Source organism: Silene latifolia, chromosome 3 (genome assembly GCF_048544455.1).
Source record: "Silene latifolia isolate original U9 population chromosome 3, ASM4854445v1, whole genome shotgun sequence".
NCBI classification, from domain to species: domain Eukaryota; kingdom Viridiplantae; phylum Streptophyta; class Magnoliopsida; order Caryophyllales; family Caryophyllaceae; genus Silene; species Silene latifolia.
In genome coordinates, this window is record NC_133528.1 from 59,552,965 (window position 1) to 59,573,253 (window position 20,289).

The following is a 20,289-nucleotide window of genomic DNA, read 5'->3' on the forward strand; positions in this document are numbered from 1 at the left end:
AGAAGGTAATAAAAATGAAGTGAAGAGAAACGAAGAGAAGCTGAATGACATGAATTCCAAGGCTGGCATACCTGGTTTCAAAAACCATGTAGAAGTGATCAGTTTCCTAATTCGAGTCGAGCTGCTGTTTTCTAAATCGAGTCGGTTTATTTTTTAGTGTTATTTTATTATTCCCTAATAAGTTTAGGAAAACTAGTTTCCTAATTCTAGCTAGAACTATTATTATTTCCTAGTTAGTTTAAGTAAGATATTATTATTATTTTTTTAAGAATAAGATGTCGATTGTAGTAGTATAAATAGGGAGTTTTGTAATCCTTATTTTATATTGAGTTGAGAGCTTTTAGCTTATTGCCTGTCTGCATCCCTTTACTTTAAACTTGCGAGTTTGTAATGTTAATTATTTCTTGCAAGGTTGAATCGTGTGTCTTGCTTAAATCCTTGCGAGGGTGGGAGTTTTTCACATAACTCTTCTTAGTTGTGGGGTCTTGCGAGATTTTCACAACTAACTCATATCCTTTTTATATTGTTTTATTTCACTGCAAAATTAACTCAAAAAACGTTAAAACTCAAGTAGTTTTACATCAACAATAGATTAGTGTGTTAAGCTGAAATGAGCTAAATTGAGCAAAAAGCCAAAGTAAATAATACTCCCTCCTATCTAGACCTGTCAAAATTCGACCCGACCCGAAAACTCGACCCGCCCGACCCGTTTTTTTAGGGTTACAAACCCGGTTTTTTCGACATGCGACCCGTTTGACCCGAACCCGAAATGACTCGTTATTTTAGGGTCGAGACTCGACCCGAACGGGTCAACCCGTTGGGTCAAGGGAAAATCATGAATTTTATTAGAAATTATTTTTTTATTACTTAAAATTAAAAATTCTACCAAAAAGTCAATTTTGTATAACTTTTATAATATTTAATAATAAAAAAATTTTATTTTAATAATTATATCAATATAATTATTGCATATGATGAATATGATTAAAATAATAATTTTAAATATATTTTACTTTTTTAAAAAATATTTTTTAAATTAAAAAAATCGTTTAAAAAAGACGTTAAAAATTATTTCTTGACCCGTATTCTGACCCTAACCCGACCCGTGACCCGTATTACCCGACCCGTATCTGACACGACCCGTATGACCAGACCCGTTTGACAGGTCTACTCCTATCCAATCCAATTTACCCACTTTCCTTTTTTGTAGTATCCAATCCAATGTACCCATTTGCATTTTTGGTAAAATTTGACCATTTTATCCTTATGACAACCATATAATTACATGTAACTTGGTCATTCTCTCTCACTTTTAATATTTTAACACAAAGGCATTTAGACCTTTTACCATTTATGAGTAACTTTTCTTAAAACTTGTGTCCGGTCCCACTGGTACATTGGATTGAATATGAGGGAGTATTACTCAAAATGACTTCAACACTAGGTACTTTTTTTGCAAAAGTTTAGGGGGAAAAAAGCATTTTCAGATATTTGTAAGCTGAATGAGCATGTTGGTCAACTTCAAACATGCCTTGAAAATGTAGCCACAATCTTTGTAGACTATTATCGCAGTCTACTAGGGACCTCTATTCAAGTACAGGATATAGATTTTGATTATATTTCTAAAGGGGACGGTGTTGATATCAATGATTGACGTGCTATTCTTGCTCAAGTGACAACGTACACAAGTAATTAAAACTACTCTTTTTTATATTGATTCTAATAAGAATCCAGGTCCAGATGGATTCTCATCAGGAATTATGGAAAATTTCAAACTAGAAAGATGTGTAAACAAGCTAGTGTTACTGTGGTAGCTCTTATCCCTACTACTCAATGATCTAGAAGACAATAAGTAAAATATTAGCAGCAATATTAAAAACAGATATGGGGAAGCTGATTGACCCTGAACAAGGTGCATTTGTGCATGATAGAAGTATAACTGAGAAGATAATGTTGTCCCGGAATTTAGTGAAGGGTTATACCAGAAAGCATCTTACTCCAAGGTGTCTAATGAAGATAGATATTAGGAAGGTATTTGATACCCTACAATGAGAGTTTATATAACAAATGTTGCAAGCTCTTAACTTTCCCAAGCAATTTATTGGCTGTATTATGGGACGCCTGGCCAACTCATGATTCTCTCTTAAACTTAATGGGGGCATAAAAGGGTTTTTTAAAGAAGGAAGTGGAATAAGGCAGGAAGATCCCTTATCCCCTTACATTTTTGTTTTGAGCATGGAATGAAGTGTGTGCTTTCAAGGTACCGAAGGATAGTCCGCACTCATCTAAAAGTATATTTCCATATAAAATGTATCACGATCAAACTCACACACCTTGTATTTGCAGATGATCAAATGATTTTCATGTGACGACATTTACCTTCTGTCAAAGTTGTCAAGGAAATTCTTATGAAATGTAATACTATTGAAGTTAATTGAATATATGTGACGTGTGATGTGATGTCGTCGGGTCACATCCAATCAAACACATTTATAATACTCAACAAACTACTAGTTAGTGGTAAGTCAAGGTCGATCCATGGGACGGTGTGCTTTGGGTTCTAAGTATATCTATTTCAATTTATGCTAGTGTTACAATTTGTTTGGGTTTGTAGTTGTGTCTAAACTAATGCAAGTAATATAGTAAAACAAGCAATAAAAGGAAGGATGTAAACAAATGATTAAAAGTTCTAGGATATCATGGGGTCATAGGGGATTCATGGTGTTGATCATACAAACATGTTTACAATTATAAGCAAGCAATTAATGTTGTGGAGGAACCGAGTTGGTTTATGTCTTACGGTTCTTAGGAAGAGTTGGGTCCCGGAGCCGAATCGATTAGATTGTACAATACCAACAAGTCGACTTACTTCCCTCCTAATCAACTTCTATGCATGGTCTAACAAGACTCGAGTTGGTTTATATTTTACAAGTCCCATTGAATGGGTAAGTGATGGGTATAAATGCAAGGATTCATAGGCTTAACATTTCATCAAACATAACATGTGCATAAAGTTGACATCACAACAAGCAAGCAAATTAATTATGTGAACATATTAGATTAAGCATGAATCAATCCCCATGTTGGGTTTCCCTTAATTACCCACTAATCCTAGCTAGGAGACTACTCACTCATGATCAAATTTAACATGTTAATAAGGTTGTCAATCATACTAACAAAGCCAAACATGATGAACAAGTAAGAAAGATTAACAATAATTAAAACAAGGATTAAGAGAATTATACCTATGAAGATTCCGAAATAATAATGCAAAGGATAAAAGAGGAAACTTGATTGATTGATGAAGGGTTGTCAATCCCTCAATAATAACCCAATAATCTTCAATTACCCAAAAGTAACAAATTTGAACAATAATTAAGGAGAGATTAATGTGTAATTTGTGGAAAGATTAAAGAGTAATCTATTCTAATCTACTCCTAATTGAATCTAAGAGGAATTTCTAATGTGGAGGCTTAGCCTAATCTCAAACTCTCTCTCATGATTATTTACAAATGGGGTATATATAGTAGAGCTTCATTAGGTTAACTAAGGCTAAATTAGTAATTACATTTTTGAGTTTTAAGCAGGGAAATGCTAGTCTTTTTGGAGGGATGAGCATCTCAGCTGAAGACGTTGCGGTCCGTCCGTCCAGGAAGGGAAGACGCTCGGATTCTTGAGGGGGTGCACGGGCGTCTTTCTGTAAATCCGCTCGGATTGTAGTGGAGGAATTCGAGCGTCTTTGTTGCTTGGACGCTCGGATTGTCATCCTGGACGACCGGCTTGTTCCTTTGGACGCTCGGATTCTGTGTCAGAATCCTTTTTCTTTACTTTCTTTTTATCCTTGTAGGATTGGTCTTTAGTTCTCGCTTCCTCTTCATACTAGTCCATCAAACATCGTCAAATAGCTTCCAAATATGCACGAAAGACGGGAATTTCTGCCTAATTATCTTCTTTCCTACAAAACATACGAAATGCACTAGGAAAGCAAATAGGAAGGTTTTGACGGATAAAAATGGCTATGAAATGTTATAATAGTATGCAAAATAGGCTCAATTAGGGGACTAAATGTGCGCAAATAATGTTCACATCAAATATCCCCAAACCAAACCTTTACTCGTCCCGAGTAAAGAGGTGACTAAAACTAGACCTTTATTTAAACTATCCTAATAATATAACCGATATGAGACAATTAGCGGGTCTTATTCCGCCCCTTCAACTCACAACAAGACAACCATGAGGTAGGATGCCTTCTTGCAAGGAAAGGTGGGTCTTGCCAAAATGGCGACACATCCAAACATTAAAGCACACAAAATCAAGTAATGGATGCATCTACAAAAGAATAGCCACTTTCCTCATCTAAGTGGCAGAAATTATCTACAAGGGAAGTAATTCAAGGGTACACACTCCTTCATAGATGCAATTTCTTCAAACTACTAAGCCTAGAAGGATACCAATAAATCACCTCCAAGTTGTATCAAGCTAGGGTACCTTTGTCCTCAATCGTTAAATGATTTTGTCAAGAATATACTCCCTATGGTGTTAGAAACACTGGAGGATCGCCGAATTCCCCCTCTTGCCTAGACAAGAAGAAGGGTCGTCCCCTCTCTACCATGCACAAAAATGGATACGATGGATAAAGGGATCGATAGATATTTGAGTTTCATTTTGGGAGTTTGCTTTTTTTTTCCCCCCCCCAATTTCTTGTGGCATATAACATTTGAGAACACTTTCTTTTGCCATTTCTTTTGATTTTTGGCATTTCAATACTTGACAACTTTTAACTTTTTGCATTTTCTTTTGAACATTTTCAAAGTCACCCCATATGTAGTGAGGGTGCCTTATATTTGAAGCATAGGAGTTTATTTTTGCTCCTCTTTTCATTTGATGCATTTTGCAAACTTTCTTTCACTTTTCATTTCATTGAACTCAAATTGATTTCTCTTTGTGCCCATTCCCTTTGATGACAAAAATGTGGTAGAACATGGATGATGGACGCATGCATGGTTTCAAGGGTCACCTTGGAATAAACGGTAGCCAAGGAGTTATCACACCACAAGGTACTCTTGACTAGGCCTTAATCCATGGGTCAAAGGATACTAGCATGACACATCCTAGGGTGTTTTACAAGTATTCTAACAAGCAAAGTCTTAAGAAGAAAAAGCATCTACTAGGGCCTATATACACTTGTCAAGCTTCCCAAATAGACGGTTTCGCAAAATTTTCTAACATGCAAACTACATGCCATGATGCAACTAACATATAAACATCCTAATGCAAATGATTCTACCAACTAATATGCCAAATAAGCTAAATGCAAGTCCTAAGTTCACATTGTTATACCGCATCAATCAAAATAAAGCCACATAGTCATTAACATAAAGAGGAAAAAGGAGATTGGAAAGATCATACCATGCGGTCTTCAATATCCTCATGTCTCGGATGTGGCGTAGTCAATCAATGCGAACAAGGATAGAACAAACATAATATATACAAAATATATACAAGACTACACTACAAAGGAAATGAACATGTTTTTGGATTTTTCAAATTTTTCAAATTTTTATGGTTTTTATGATTTATGAAATAAAAAGACATGTTTTTGTATTTTTCAAAAATTTTTAATTTTTATGTGTTTTTGGAATATAAATTCCCATCCTCCACTTTATTTTGGACACTGTCCTCAATTTACATGTAGGAGTAGGTATGCATAAGAAAAACATGTTTTTGAATTTTTTTTTTTTTGATTAAATGCAATGATATGAATGAATGCATGCTCTAACTAAATGCAATTCTATATGACATATATAACAAATGAATTCAATCTAAACTATGCTATATGATGCATGATAAATGCTTAAGTCACTTATGAGCAAACCTCCCCAAACCGATTTAAACACTATTTCTAGTGTAGAAAAGACTAGGATTGGTCATTAGTGTCTATGCATGAATTCTAGTCTATATGAAACTATCTACATGAATCATGTGAGATATATTACAATGCAACTATACTATATGAACTAGCTAGTATGAATGTAATATAATACAAATGCATGCGAAAGCTACACTAAATGCAATGTATATACAAAAGAGAGAGGGAGAGAGGAGTATCATACAAATGGAGGTGATGAGGTAGGCCTCTTTCATTCGTCATCATCCTTATCTTGGGGGTAGCCAAACCGGTGAGAACTCCCGCCTTGGTCATACCCTCCTCCTTGGCCCGAGTACCCTCCACCACCGAGATTCTAAGCTTGGTCCCCTTGATTAGGGAACAAATATTGTGGTTGGGCCCAAGAGGGCTTAGGACCATTGGGGTCAATATACCCTTGTTGAGCCATGTTATAGTATTGGGGATAAAGGGCCAAGTAGTTGTCGACCCTCCCTTCATGTACCCCGAGATCCACTCAATTCATGAGTTTCATCAAATCATTAATACCCGGGGTATTGGGGATTTCCGGTCGGAATTCGGTATAAGGAGTAGGGTATGGTGGGATAGGCACATAGGAAGGTGGGCGAGTAGACCTTGCCGGCACCCCACGAGGTACTTGTTGTTGGCGGGGTGCCTCTTCCCTTTGAGGGGGATTGTCGAGGAATTGGATATTAAGGAGGTAGCTTGGCGCAGGCGAATATGGGCTCAATCTTGGGTCGGTGCCCGGTATATTCCAACCCGAAAGGATGATGGAGGTGCACTCTTTTGTGAGCCATTCTACACTCCCTTCTTGAGTGTAGTTACACCACCGGTGGTGGGTGAAGACGGCATGTTCATCAATCAAAGTACTCCCCTCAAGAGGAGCATAAATCCCACGGGAGTTGAACCCGGGGCAAAGGTAGTTGGCCAAAATAGTAACTAGACCTCCCATTACGAAGGTCTTGAGTTGGGTGGTCCCTTGAGCAAAATCATGAAACCTTGTAAGTATCTCAAGGGGGGTGTTGAAGTTATAGCGCCTCGTCCCCCGAACATTCAAATAGGACTCAATAAAAGTTAAATCAATGAGAGTACACCTATCTTGTTCGTGCCTCCCATTGATGGTACCGGCCACAAAGCGTTCGGTGATCTGAATCACCGGATGTTGGATGGCGAAGGTATAGCATTGCTTTAAACCGGTAAAATCCCTCCCGGAAATAGCCTTCCAAAGTAGGTCCACATCGAAATCAGCAGGTTTTTCGGTATAGTTGGTGGCACAACAAGACCGAAAATGTGGGCAAATTGATCAAGTGTAAGGCTATGGTCTAGGTTGCACAACCTAAACTCCATGCCCACATTGGTTCGAGTATTCGTGACAATACGAAGGCTACTCAAAAATTACAGGGTGAGACTAAGGTACGTCTCCTCATGGGCATGGAAAAGTTTTCCAATCCCTAAGCCATCAAAGAAAATCTCGGTGTGGTACCTTATCCCAAGGACTTCCAACACCTTAGTATCTATGAATTGAGTGGGTTCATAGTTCTTACCTAGCAATTCGATAAACTTCTTGCGGTGGGCATCAGATTCGAAGAGTACCTCTGGGTAGTACTCAAGTTGCTCTATTCCTCCTCTTATGATGGGACGGAAGTTCCCTTGTGGCACTACCTCTCGCGGAGTTGAAGAGGATGATCCCTTGCGTTTCCTTCCGGCGGATTCAACAAACTTCTTAGCCTTGCCCTTGAGGTTCATCATCTTGAAGTTGAGGAAATGGGGTTTTTGTTGGCTTTTGATGTGAGGGGAGTGTTTTTGAGGATGAAGATGAATGTTTTAGGGTTAGATAAGGTGAAGAAATGAGGGAGAAAGGGGTGATTTTATAGAAGAAAAGGGGAAGCCGAGCGGATAAGGGTGGGGCCTGGGCGGATGATTCGAGAAAAAGACCCCAATCCGAGCGTCTTTCATGCGAGACGGGCGTCTTTAGTCTGTCGAATCCGAGCGTCTTCCTGTAAATCCGCTCGGATTTTGAGACAGGACCTCAACAATTTCTGGAGCAGGCAGAAGACGGGCGTCTTCTCTTTTGGACGGGCGTCTCACTCGGGACGAGCGGTTTCTCAAAAATCCGCTCGGATTTCCTGGCAGTTTCAAAACTTTGTTTCAGATGTCGTTTAGGACGGGCGTTCCGTGGAGAATACGAGCGTCTTCTTTGAAGACGGGCGTCTTGTGCTGAATCCGCTCGGATTCTGAGACAGTGCTAAACAGAAATGCGATGAGGGCCATGGACGAGCGTCCAGCCCTCGGGACGGCCGTCTTTGGCTGCTTTTCTTCTTTTTTTCTTTCTTTTTCTTGCACAATCATACCCTTTCACCGATTTGTTGTTCCTCCTTATCTTTTTCTGAAATTTGCTCAATAAAAATGTAAGAAGACTCTCTCTCACTACTTTCATGCAAGAAATCAAATACAAATGCAAAAATGTACAATATTATACAAAGTAAGAAATCCAAGAAATATCTTACAAATGGTGGTTTGAGATAGGACTCCACCAAACTAGTTCAAATTGTAGAAATTCTTGTCCATAGAGCTCAAGGCTCTTAATAGGAGATCAAAAGCTTGTGAACAAGCTCCAAATAAACACAAGTATGGGTTGCTCCATTTGAACATGAAATTTGGCCAAGGAAGCTTGTCATATGTTCTTTCTTTCGCTTTGTCCTCGGCACTAGAGCTTTCCCAATGCTTCCAATAAACAAGCCCATGATTCTTGTCAACACTAGGCATGAAGTATGGTTCATTTTCATCCGTAGACTTCCACTCACCAACTTCTTCTTCAATTTTGGTAATGATGATAGCATTTGAATTTGTCAATCCTTTAAGAGTAGAAGGATAATTCTCATGGCATTGATGATCGAGTTTAGAGGTGATCATGGGCCGGGCCAATGCGGGCTTGGGCCGGGCTTTTCTAAGAAAAGTGGCCCATTTGTGTGGGCCGGGTCGGGTCGGGCCAGATACGAGGGCTTATTTAGCAAGCCCAAACCCGGCCCTTATGGGCTAATGCGGGCTTTTGGGCCTAAATGGGCTTTTTTGGGACCTAAAATTTACGACTTACCCTAGAAAATAATTAGCGTAATACCTTCAGTTACAACTTTTAAAACATACATAGTGTATAAAATTGCAAAAAATATGATGAAATGCATATGAATTGCTCTCTAAAATAAAATAGTGACAAAAATCGCTACTTTAGAATGCTTAATCATGCATTCTTAGATATGATTTATGTTATGTATACTTTGTTTTATAAATTTAAAAAAATATGCTTGAGTTTGTAAAGAGTTGGGTATAACTTTAACGCTACTTTAATAGGTTTTATTAGAAAAAATATTCATTATTAATAAATATGGGCCGGGCCGGGCCAAAATTTGGGCCAAACGCTTGGCCCAAACCCGCCCCCAAAATATTTTGGGTCTTTTTAGGCTGGCCCATGGGCTTTTTTGGGCCAAAACTAAAGGCCCAAGCCCTTCAAAAAACCGGGCCGGGTCGGGTAGGGCCAATGGGCTTGGACCATTTGATCAGCTCTAATCGAGTTCCTTAGAAGTTGTCATTGTGGGTGCCAAACTTCCACAAGTGGCTTCACGAGCAAGTTTCTCTTTGAGCTTTTTCACCAAGTAGCTTTTGTATGATGCCTTGACCTTTTGAAGAAGGTCCACCATATCCTCTTCAACAATCATTGGCTCCATGGTAGGTGTCAAGTAGTCTTCATGAGGAATAGGGGAAGGACGTTCTTCTTCAAGATAGGGTATCTCAAATGTCTCAAGGATAGGCTTCTCAAGCAAGGTGATATTACAAGTCCATCTGTTAGGCTCATCATCATTGTTGCTATCTTCATACGAATCATAAATGGGGGCTTCATTCTTCTTTATTATTTCTTCCTCCAACATCTCAACACTCACTTCAAAAGACACACCCTCGTACTCACAAAGGTTAAGAGTATTTGGCTTACTCAACCTCAAATCTTCCTCACCAAACACAACACTTTCATACTCACAAGAGCTTAAGGAGATTGGCTCTTCCCATTTTTCATTTTTCATGTCAAAAGTTACTACTTCAAATTCACATTCATGATCAATGTCCAAACAATGGTGGGGAGTGGTTGTTTGGGATTCTTTCAATTGGGCGATTTGAATCTCCAACTCCTCACCTTGGGCTACAATGCCTTGAAGAACATTGTCCCTCTTTTGGCTCTCCTCTATCATTTGTTTGAAGAAGTTTTGTTGATCTCCCATCATTTGGAGAATCACATTTTGGATGGGTTCATTTTCTTGTTGTGGGTAGGTGTGAAAGTGGTTGTATTGTGGCAATTGAAAGTCATTATGAAGTGGGTATTGAGTGGGTGGTTGTTGTGGATATTGCATGAGGTGATTTTGGTGGGAGAAATTGGGGTAGTGGTTAGGATTTTCAATGTACAAGTAATAAGGTATGTTTGTGTTGACTTGCTTCTCAAACTCCCCATACCCATAATCATACTCAAAAGATCCACCACATACTCCATATGTAAAGTCTTGAGTCATCATAACTAAGACAAGAAAACAACTACAAGCATGGAAACTACACAAAAACGGTAAGAACAATCCTTGAGGAAGAAGTTCCTCAAGGTGAAAGCAAAATCAAAATAGATAAACAAGTAAGAACTTATTCACATAGCACCATCCTCGGCAACGGCGCCATTTTGACGTGTGATGTGATGTCGTCGGGCCACATCCAATCAAACACATTTATAATACTCAACAAACTACTAGTTAGTGGTAAGTCAAGGTCGATCCATGGGACGGTGTGCTTTGGGTTCTAAGTCTATCTATTTCAATTTATGTTAGTGTCACAATTTGTTTGGGTTTGTAGTTGTGTCTAGTCTAATGCAAGTAATATAGTAAAACAAGCAATAAAAGGAAGGATGTAAACAAATGATTAAAAGTTCTAGGATATCATGGGGTCATAGGGGATTCATGGTGTTGATCACACAAACATGTTTACAATTATAAGCAAGCAATTAATGTTGTGGAGGAACCAAGTTGGTTTATGTCTTACGGTTCTTAGGAAGAGTTGGGTCCCGGAGCCGAATCGATTAGATTGTACAATACCTACAAGTCGACTTACTTCCCTCCTAATAAACTTCTATGCATGGTCTAACAAGACTCGAGTTGGTTTATATCTTACAAGTCTCATTGAATGGGTAAGTGATGGGTATAAATGCAAGGATTCATAGGCTTAGCATTTCATCAAACATAACATGTGCATAAAGTTGACATCACAACAAGCAAGCAAATTAATTATGTGAACATATTAGATTAAGCATGAATCAATCCCCATGTTGGGTTTCCCTTAATTACCCACTAATCCTAGCTAGGAGACTACTCACTCATGATCAAGTTTAACATGTTAATAAGGTTGTCAATCATACTAAAAAAGCCAAACATGATGAACAAGTAAGAAAGACTAACAATAATTAAAACAAGGATTAAGAGAATTATACCTATGAAGATTCCGAAATAATAATGCAAAGGATAAAAGAGGAAACTTGATTGATTGATGAAGGGTTGTCAATCCCCCAATAATAACCCAATAATCTTCAATTACCCAAAAGTAACAAATTTGAACAATAATTAAAGAGAGATTAATGTGTAATTTGTGGAAAGATTAAAGAGTAATCTATTCTAATCTACTCCTAATTGAATCTAAGAGGAACTTATAATGTGGAGGCTTAGCCTAATCTCAAACTCTCTCTCATGATTATTTATAAATGGGGTATATATAGTAGAGCTTCATTAGGTTAACTAAGGCTAAATTAGTAATTACATTTTTGAGTTTTAAGCAGAGAAATGCTAGTCTTTTTGGAGGGATGAGCATCTCGGCTGAAGACATTGGGGTCCGTCCGTCCACAAAGGGAAGACGCTCGGATTCTTGAGGGGGTGCATGGGAGTCTTTCTGTAAATCCGCTCGGATTGTAGTGGAGGAATCCGAGCGTCTTTGTTGCTTGGACGCTCGGATTGTCATCCTGGACGGCCGACTTGTTCCTTTGGACGCTCGGATTCTGTGTCAGAATCCTTTTTCTTCACTTTCTTTTTATCCTTGTAAGATTGGTCTTTAGTTCTCGCTTCCTCTTCATACTAGTCCATCAAACATCGTCAAATAGCTTCCAAATATGCATGAAAGACGGGAATTTCCGCAAAAGAATCTTCTTTCCTACAAAACATACGAAATGCACTAGGAAAGCAAATAGGAAGGTTTTGACGGATAAAAATGGCTATGAGATGTTATAATAGTATGCAAAATAGGCTCAATTAGGGGACTAAATGTGCGCAAATAATGTTCACATCAATATGATGAGTAATATGTGTAAGTAGCGTCATAATGTGAGTTAGAAGTGATAGCATTTTGATTGGCATGCAGAGTGTTAGTGGAGTAGGTTTTGAGTGGTTGGTTGTATGCGCGAACTTCAAGGACGACGTTCCTTTTAAGGAGGGAAGACTGTAATACCCTCAGGCCATCATATTCTAAGGTTATAGGACCCCTTGTATATATCTAAGTACAAGGTAGATTATGAAAGACTAATAGAAAACTTGAGCAAATGTGTCATACTTGAAAATGTGATCACTTGTTTTAGAGGTATTTTCAAACGGTCATATCTATAGATGGAGAGCTTCGATGAGGGTAATTCAAATTGGAGGTGAATGTTTATTGTCTTATCTTTGTAACTCATGGTCACAAGCTTCATTATGATAAGTAATGAAGAAATTGTAGCTGTTTGAACATTATTTTGCAAAGCTGAACTCGCTGAGTAGGAGACGCGTTAATTACTTTCCTAATTCCACTCTTTCCTAAAGTGATTCTAATATTATTATATTAATCCTAAACTAACCTAGCGCAACCCTATCCCTATATATATGTACTCCCATCACCTACCACGTTATATTCTATTGCTCACAATTACAAAACACAAAACATAGAGAGGGGAAGAGAAGAAGACTAGAGAGATAAGAAGCCTTTTCATCTTTCATCTACCGTAAATTTCAAATCCCACTTTAATCGATTGCTTACATATGTAAGTTAGACCCTTGACCACCGTGGACCATTGACCACCCTTGACCCCACTATTGACCGGCGTTGACCATGCGTTGACCACCTTGACCGAGGGTTTAACCGTGTGGCATTGGATGAGTATATTGGATATTGTGTGGTTATTTATCATAAGCATATCATTTGCATTGGTTTCACAGCCTTAGTGTCTGGAATGATTACAGGATGGTTATTATTGGTGGTTGTATAATTGGCATATCATTGCATTCAATACCGCAGCCTCGTGTCTGAGATGATTTTTATATTGGCTTGACATTTGCTTTGGATACCTCAGTTTTATACTGGGATTAGGGCTGTTAATGAGATGAGACAGCTCGCGAGCAACTCGAGCTCGGCTCGCTCAAAGCTCAGCTTGTGTGAACTCGGCTCGGGCTCGGGCTCGTTGATACCGTCGTAGAGTATCAAAGATAAATTTATAATCCAAACTACTACTATAGATAGTGGCAGTCAGGGTCGAACCACAAGGAGGCAAGCAATTTAAAGTTGTCTAATTTAAGTCTAAAGTAACAGTTTTGGTGGTTTAGATTTGAATGATTCTATAACTAAAGGCAATAAAATCAAAACTAAACTAAAGCAAATAAATGAGCAATTAAAGAAAATAGATGAAATCAAATATTAAAAGGATGCTAAGAAGATCGGTTCACTATAGTTTCAACGGCAGTATCCTAAGTAAGTCTGAAATAATCACGTAAGACGGGAAAATAAGAAGTCCTTTCGGTCCATTCTTAACAGGTAGCATCTTTCGATCTAGCTACGGGTCCCTAAGTATCACTAGTACTGACTCTCCCCCTGAAAAGTGATTCTTAAAAGCCTAAATTTTACCTATCTTTCAATCTCAGTATAATTTAGTCGTTTCAATTGGTAGTCTAATTCCCTCCCCTATCTTTCGATCAAATGGGTCGGTCAATTACTAAGTATTCAACTAGTCGCGTGCACTCGATTTATCGAATTAAGCAATTTAATCAATTAAAACGGAGTTGATCTTACGTGAAGACGGTCGATCGACCAACGGGCTCAGCCGATCGACCAAGACTCGAATCAGGTCTACGAAATCTACGCTGCCTACACTACAGGTCCCCTACATCTTAGCACGAAGGGTTTAGCTACTCATGATAAAATTTACAACAACAACGAAATTAACAATTAACGAAATTGGATGCATGATTAAATAAACTAAACAAATAAGATGCATAAATGAAATAAGGCTTTGGGAAACTACTCTATGCAATCCTAATCTATGAATTAATAAAAGCAAACTGAAATCAAGGAATCAGAATTACCGAATGAAAGCAATAAGAAGAATCCGAAAGCACGAACTTTATTGACGAAAATAAAGCTAATTGTATTGAATGTTTAACTAAAGTCTAATCTATGAAATTTGATGCTAAAAACTCGATTTTTGAATCCCCCGAATTCGATGCTCAATCTGAGACATAGGTTCACGTTATATAGGAGTATAGCGTCACTCTTATTCCTAAAAACCTAATTACAATTGGGTTTCTAACTCTCGTCTTTAATTTGCGTCAGAGTCATTGTGTGGTCGATCGTCCACTAGGACCAGTCGATCGACCAAGCTTCATTGAACAGTAGCTTCTGATTTGATTTAGGAATCGTGCTCTGGTCGATCGACTAAGGGCATCAGTCGATCGACCGCTTCAACAGGTACTTTGCTCCAAAAGCCTCGTAAATTTGTCTTTCAGGCCTCGATACGCGCACCAACTTCGCTTCCCGAGTCTTTACTTCACGTCAGGTCCTATGCCTAGTACTCAGGGACGGATTCGGCTCATTTTCCGCTACATTCTTCCCATTTCTGCAATATTACACAAAAACACGAAAGTAGACGGAAATAGGGAAAATAGTAGCATATACTACATAATTGAGCTCTGAAATGCGTGTAAAATAGGGTGTAAAACATCATATTTAGGACACGCATCAAACTTCTACAAACCAAACCCTTACTTGTCCCCAAGCAAGAACTAGACTCGATCTTAAAACCTAATGGAACGCGTTCATTCTCAGAGCTAAATGCAAACTGCGAAACCTAAACCAGTTTAATGCTAAAAATCAACAATCAATTAGTAATATGAATCATGCAAACGAGTTATGTAGTCGTTAAAAATTGTTGAACTTTAAACTGTAGAGACTTATCATATTCGACTCTCACGGGTCGCTCAAATCACTCAATAAATACAGGTGAATATATGTAAAGATAGAAAGAAGTAATATTTGTAAAGACTCTCACCTAACTACGACCTATAAAAACATGCCTGCAGTCTAATATGAAAATAATCTCTACAACCGTACATATGCATTCCAACCATTAAAGACCATTGACACATGCCGAGGATACAATTTGGATATGTGAGGCTATGGGTAAGAAGGGGCTAAGACGAATTTGGTAAAAACAGAGTTATAAGCCAAGCTAGTAACTAAGGGAACCAAATTAATAAATCATTCCAACTTCTTGCTCAAGATTAAACGATAAAGCGGTGCTAATAGTAAGCACAAATCTCGCATTCTCCATACAAACTTAATTCCCCAAATGATATTAATCGCAACATGGGAATATAAAATCACCAACTAATGAAGATTCAATCATGTGATTTTTTCTTTTTTATTGTCTTTTCTTTCTCTTTTCTTTTTTTTTTCTCATCTCTCTTTATACTTTTCCTTTCTTATCTTTCCAATATCATCTCAATAAGAGCATATGCAACCAAAAATGAAGTAACAATCCCAAAAACTAAAACTACTAGCTTGACAAGGGCAGGCTAAATATAGGATGTAGTTAATAGGACAAAAAGGCTATTTCTGGCGGTGTGAGGCTTATGGGAAAAATGAATAAAGGGGTGGCCTTTTCCACATGTGTCAATATACCACAAACCGAATGCATACAGGTATTAAGCAGATTAAGTTCATATTTATGCATATTGATATAACATGTCTCATAAGGAGAAACTACTCTCATTCCTAAATAAACCGGTCATGAATGTCACCAGTTATAAGGCTCTAAAACTCAGAATATAAAGTAGTTTGCCAAAAATCTAAGTCAAGTCTCAAGATTCAGCGAATAAATTAACGAAAACTCGTAGATATGGAATAAGACTCTACTAATAACATGTCAATTAAGCAAGGCTCAGGCATAAACAGATGAAAAGTAAAAATAAAATTTATAATCCAAAATTTGATACCGTCGTAGAGTATCAAAAATAAAATTTATAATCCAAACTACTACTATAGATAGTGGCAGTCAGGGTCGAACCACAAGGAGGCAAGCAATTTAAAGTTGTCTAATTTAAGTCTAAAGTAACAGTTTTAGGGGGTTTGATTTGAATGATTCTATAACTAAAGGCAATAAAATCAAAACTAAACTAAAGCAAATAAATGAGCAATTAAAGAAAATAGATGAAATCAAATATTAAAAGGATGCTAAGATGATCGGTTCACTGTAGTTTCGACGGCAGTATCCTAGGTAAGTCTGAAATAATCACGTAAGACGAGAAAATAAGAAGTCCTCTCGGTCCATTCTTAACAGGTAGCATCTTTCGATATAGCTACGGGTCCCTAAGTATCACTAGTACTGACTCTCGCCCTGAAAAGTGATTCTTAAAAGCCTAAATTTTACCTATCTTTCGATCTCAGTATAATTTAGTCGTTTCAATTGGTAGTCTAATTCCCTCCCCGATCTAATGGGTCGGTCAATTACTAAGTATTCAACTAGTCGCGTGCACTCGATTTATTGAATTAAGCAATTTAATCAATTAAAACAGAGCTGATCTTACGTGAAGACGGTCGATCGACCAACGGGCTCAGTCGATCGACCAAGACTCGAATCAGGTCTACGAAATCTACGCCACCTACACTACAGGTCCCCTACATCTTAGCACGAAGGGTTTAGCTACTCATGATAAAATTTACAACAACAACAAAATTAACAATTAACGAAATTGGATGCATGATTAAATAAACTAAACAAATAAGATGCATAAACGAAATAAGGCTTTGGGAAACTACTCTATGCAATCCTAATCTATGAATGAATAAAAGCAAACTGAAATCAAGGAATCAGAATTACTGAATGAAAGCAGGAAGAAGAATCCGAAAGCACGAACTTTATTGACGAAAATAAAGCTAATTGTATTGAATGTTTAACTAAAGTCTAATCTATGAAATCTGATGCTAAAAACTCGATTTTTGAATCCTCCGAATTCGATGCTCAATCTGAGACATAGGTTCACGTTATATAGGAGTATAGCGTGACTCTTATTCCTAAAAAACTAATTACAATTGGGCTTCTAACTCTCGTCTTTAATTTGCGTCAGAGTCGCTGTGTGATCGATCGACCACTAGGACCAGTCGATCGACCAAGCTTCGTTGAACAGTAGCTTCTGATTTGATTTAGGAATCGTGCTCTGGTCGATCGACTAAGGGCATCAGTCGATCGACCGCTTAAACGGGTACTTTGCTCCAAAAGCCTCGTAAATTTGTCTTTTAGGCCTCGATACGCGCACCAAGTTCGCTTCCCGAGTCTTTACCTCACGTCAGGTCCTATGCCTAGTACTCAGGGATGGATTCGGCTCATTTTCCGCTGCATTCTTCCCATTTCTGCAATATTACACAAAAACATGAAAGTAGACGGAAATACGGAAAATAGTAGCATATACTACATAATTGAGCTCTGAAATGCGTGTAAAATAGGGTGTAAAACATCATATTTAGGACACGCATCAAACTTCCCCAAACCAAACCCTTGCTTGTCCCCAAGCAAAAACTAGTCTCGATCTTAAAACCTAATGGAACGCTTTCATTCTCAGAGCTAAATGCAAACTGCGAAACCTAAACCAGTTTAATGCTAAAAATCAACAATCAATTAGTAATATGAATCATGCAAACGAGTTATGTAGTCGTTAAAAATTGTTGAACTTTAAACTGTAGAGACTTATCATATTCGACTCTCACGGGTCGCTCAAATCACTCAATAAATACAGGTGAATATATGTAAAGATAGAAAGAAGTAATATTTGTAAAGACTCTCACCTAACTACGACCTATAAAAACATGCCTGCAGTCTAATATGAAAATAATCTCTACAACCGTACATATGCATTCCAACCATTAAAGACCATTGACACATGCCGAGGATACAATTTGGATATGTGAGGCTATGGGTAAGAAGGGGCTAAGACGAATTTGGTAAAAACAGAGTTATAAGCCAAGCTAGTAACTAAGGGAACCAAATTAATAAATCATTCCAACTTCTTGCTCAAGATTAAACGATAAAGCGGTGCTAATAGTAAGCACAAATCTCACATTCTCCATACAAACTTAATTCCCCAAATGATATTAATCGCAACATGGGAATATAAAATCACCAACTAATGAAGATTCAATCATGTGATTTTTTCTTTTTTATTGTCTTTTCTTTCTCTTTTCTTTTTTTTTTCTCATCTCTCTTTATACTTTTCCTTTCTTATCTTTCCAATATCATCTCAATAAGAGCATATGCAACCAAAAATGAAGTAACAATCCCAAAAACTAAAACTACTAGCTTGACAAGGGCAGGCTAAATATAGGATGTAGTTAATAGGACAAAAAGGCTATTTTACGCGCAAAGTGTGAGGCTTATGGGAAAAATGAATAAAGGGGTGGCCTCTTCCACATGTGTCAATATACCACAAACCGAATGCATACAGGTATTAAGCAGATTAAGTTCATATTTATGCATATTGATATAACATGTCTCATAAGGAGAAACTACTCTCATTCCTAAATAAACCGGTCATGAATGTCACCAGTTATAAGGCTCTAAAACTCAGAATATAAAGTAGTTTGCCAAAAATCTAAGTCAAGTCTCAAGATTCAGCGAATAAATTAACGAAAACTCGTAGATATGCAATAAGACTCTACTAATAACATGTCAATTAAGCAAGGCTCAGGCATAAACAGATGAAAATGCAATGTCATCATTGAACTACTACCGTTCCGACTCGACCTACATGCTATAATAAACGTGCAATTTTTTTGAATTTTTGAAATTTTTCAATTTTTTAGATTTTCTGTATATAAGAGGAAAATAAACAACAATGCAAGACAAAAATGTAAAAGTGAATGCGAAACAAAATGAATGCAACGCAAAACCCTTTAACTTCCCCAAACCAAATCACACAAAGCCCTCATTGTGCAAAATCGTATGAGAAAATAATCAAGGGAAATGGGAATTTGCGATAATATTAACTAAAAAGACATGAAGGAGACATGGGGAACTCACAAGACATTAAGCGTAGCAAAAGGAAACCTCCCCAAACCAGCGTGAGCTTGGAGGTTTCAGTAGCCAGCAGTGCTACCATAAGGTACCTGAAAACACAAAAGTACCGCGTATAATTCCGAGAAAACAACTAAGGAACGAGAAATATGTGCAAAAGAATAAAAATAGAAGAAAAGGGAATCGGCATGGGAGGTGGTCGATCGACCAAAGGTATCAGTCGATCGACGCAGCACTGGGAATAGTGCCCTCGGAATCCTCGCATCAATCGATCGACGGGGGGTCATCGATCGACTGGCATATCTTACGATTCTGCCTCTTTTCTTCGAATTAACTCAATGAATTGAGTTAAGTTGGTCTAATAACCTGCAATTGCACATAAATACAGCGCCCAAAATTGCGCAAACCCAACAATAACAGTCTATAGTCTTATAAAATCCTATGCAAACCAAATAAAGCGAAGTCTCGCACACACCAAAACAATAAATCTTCTAACAAAAAAAAAGTAAATAAATTGTTTTAAAAGGATTTGATCAACTAATAGTTGATCAAGAATGGCCACGAAATGGCCCACTTGCTCGGCTTCTGGCTACAAGAAGTAGCCTCTACAGTGCTCATCCTCTCAGTTGCACTCCTAACAACTCCAATATCCGCAAAACTCAACGGATCAACATCTCTAACATCTTCCCAATCACTGACCTCGTCTGGCTCGTCAAAATCCAAATCGGACTCCGTCACTTTGACTGGCTCCTCATCCGACTCCTCATCAGGCTCCTCATCAGTTGCATAGCTCAGACACCCTAGACCGCCTCTCTGCACAATAGGCTCTCTCACGACTGGAGCAACATGCGGCTCTAAATTCCCCAACCCAGCTCCTGCAACAGTCAAAACAGAAGGATCTTCCTCCAATTTGCTCCCAATCTGGGGCGGAGGTTTTATAGCAGAATTAGGCATAGGAGCAGGCATATCAGGCAACACAACATAAGATTTAACTACATTGCAAGTTACT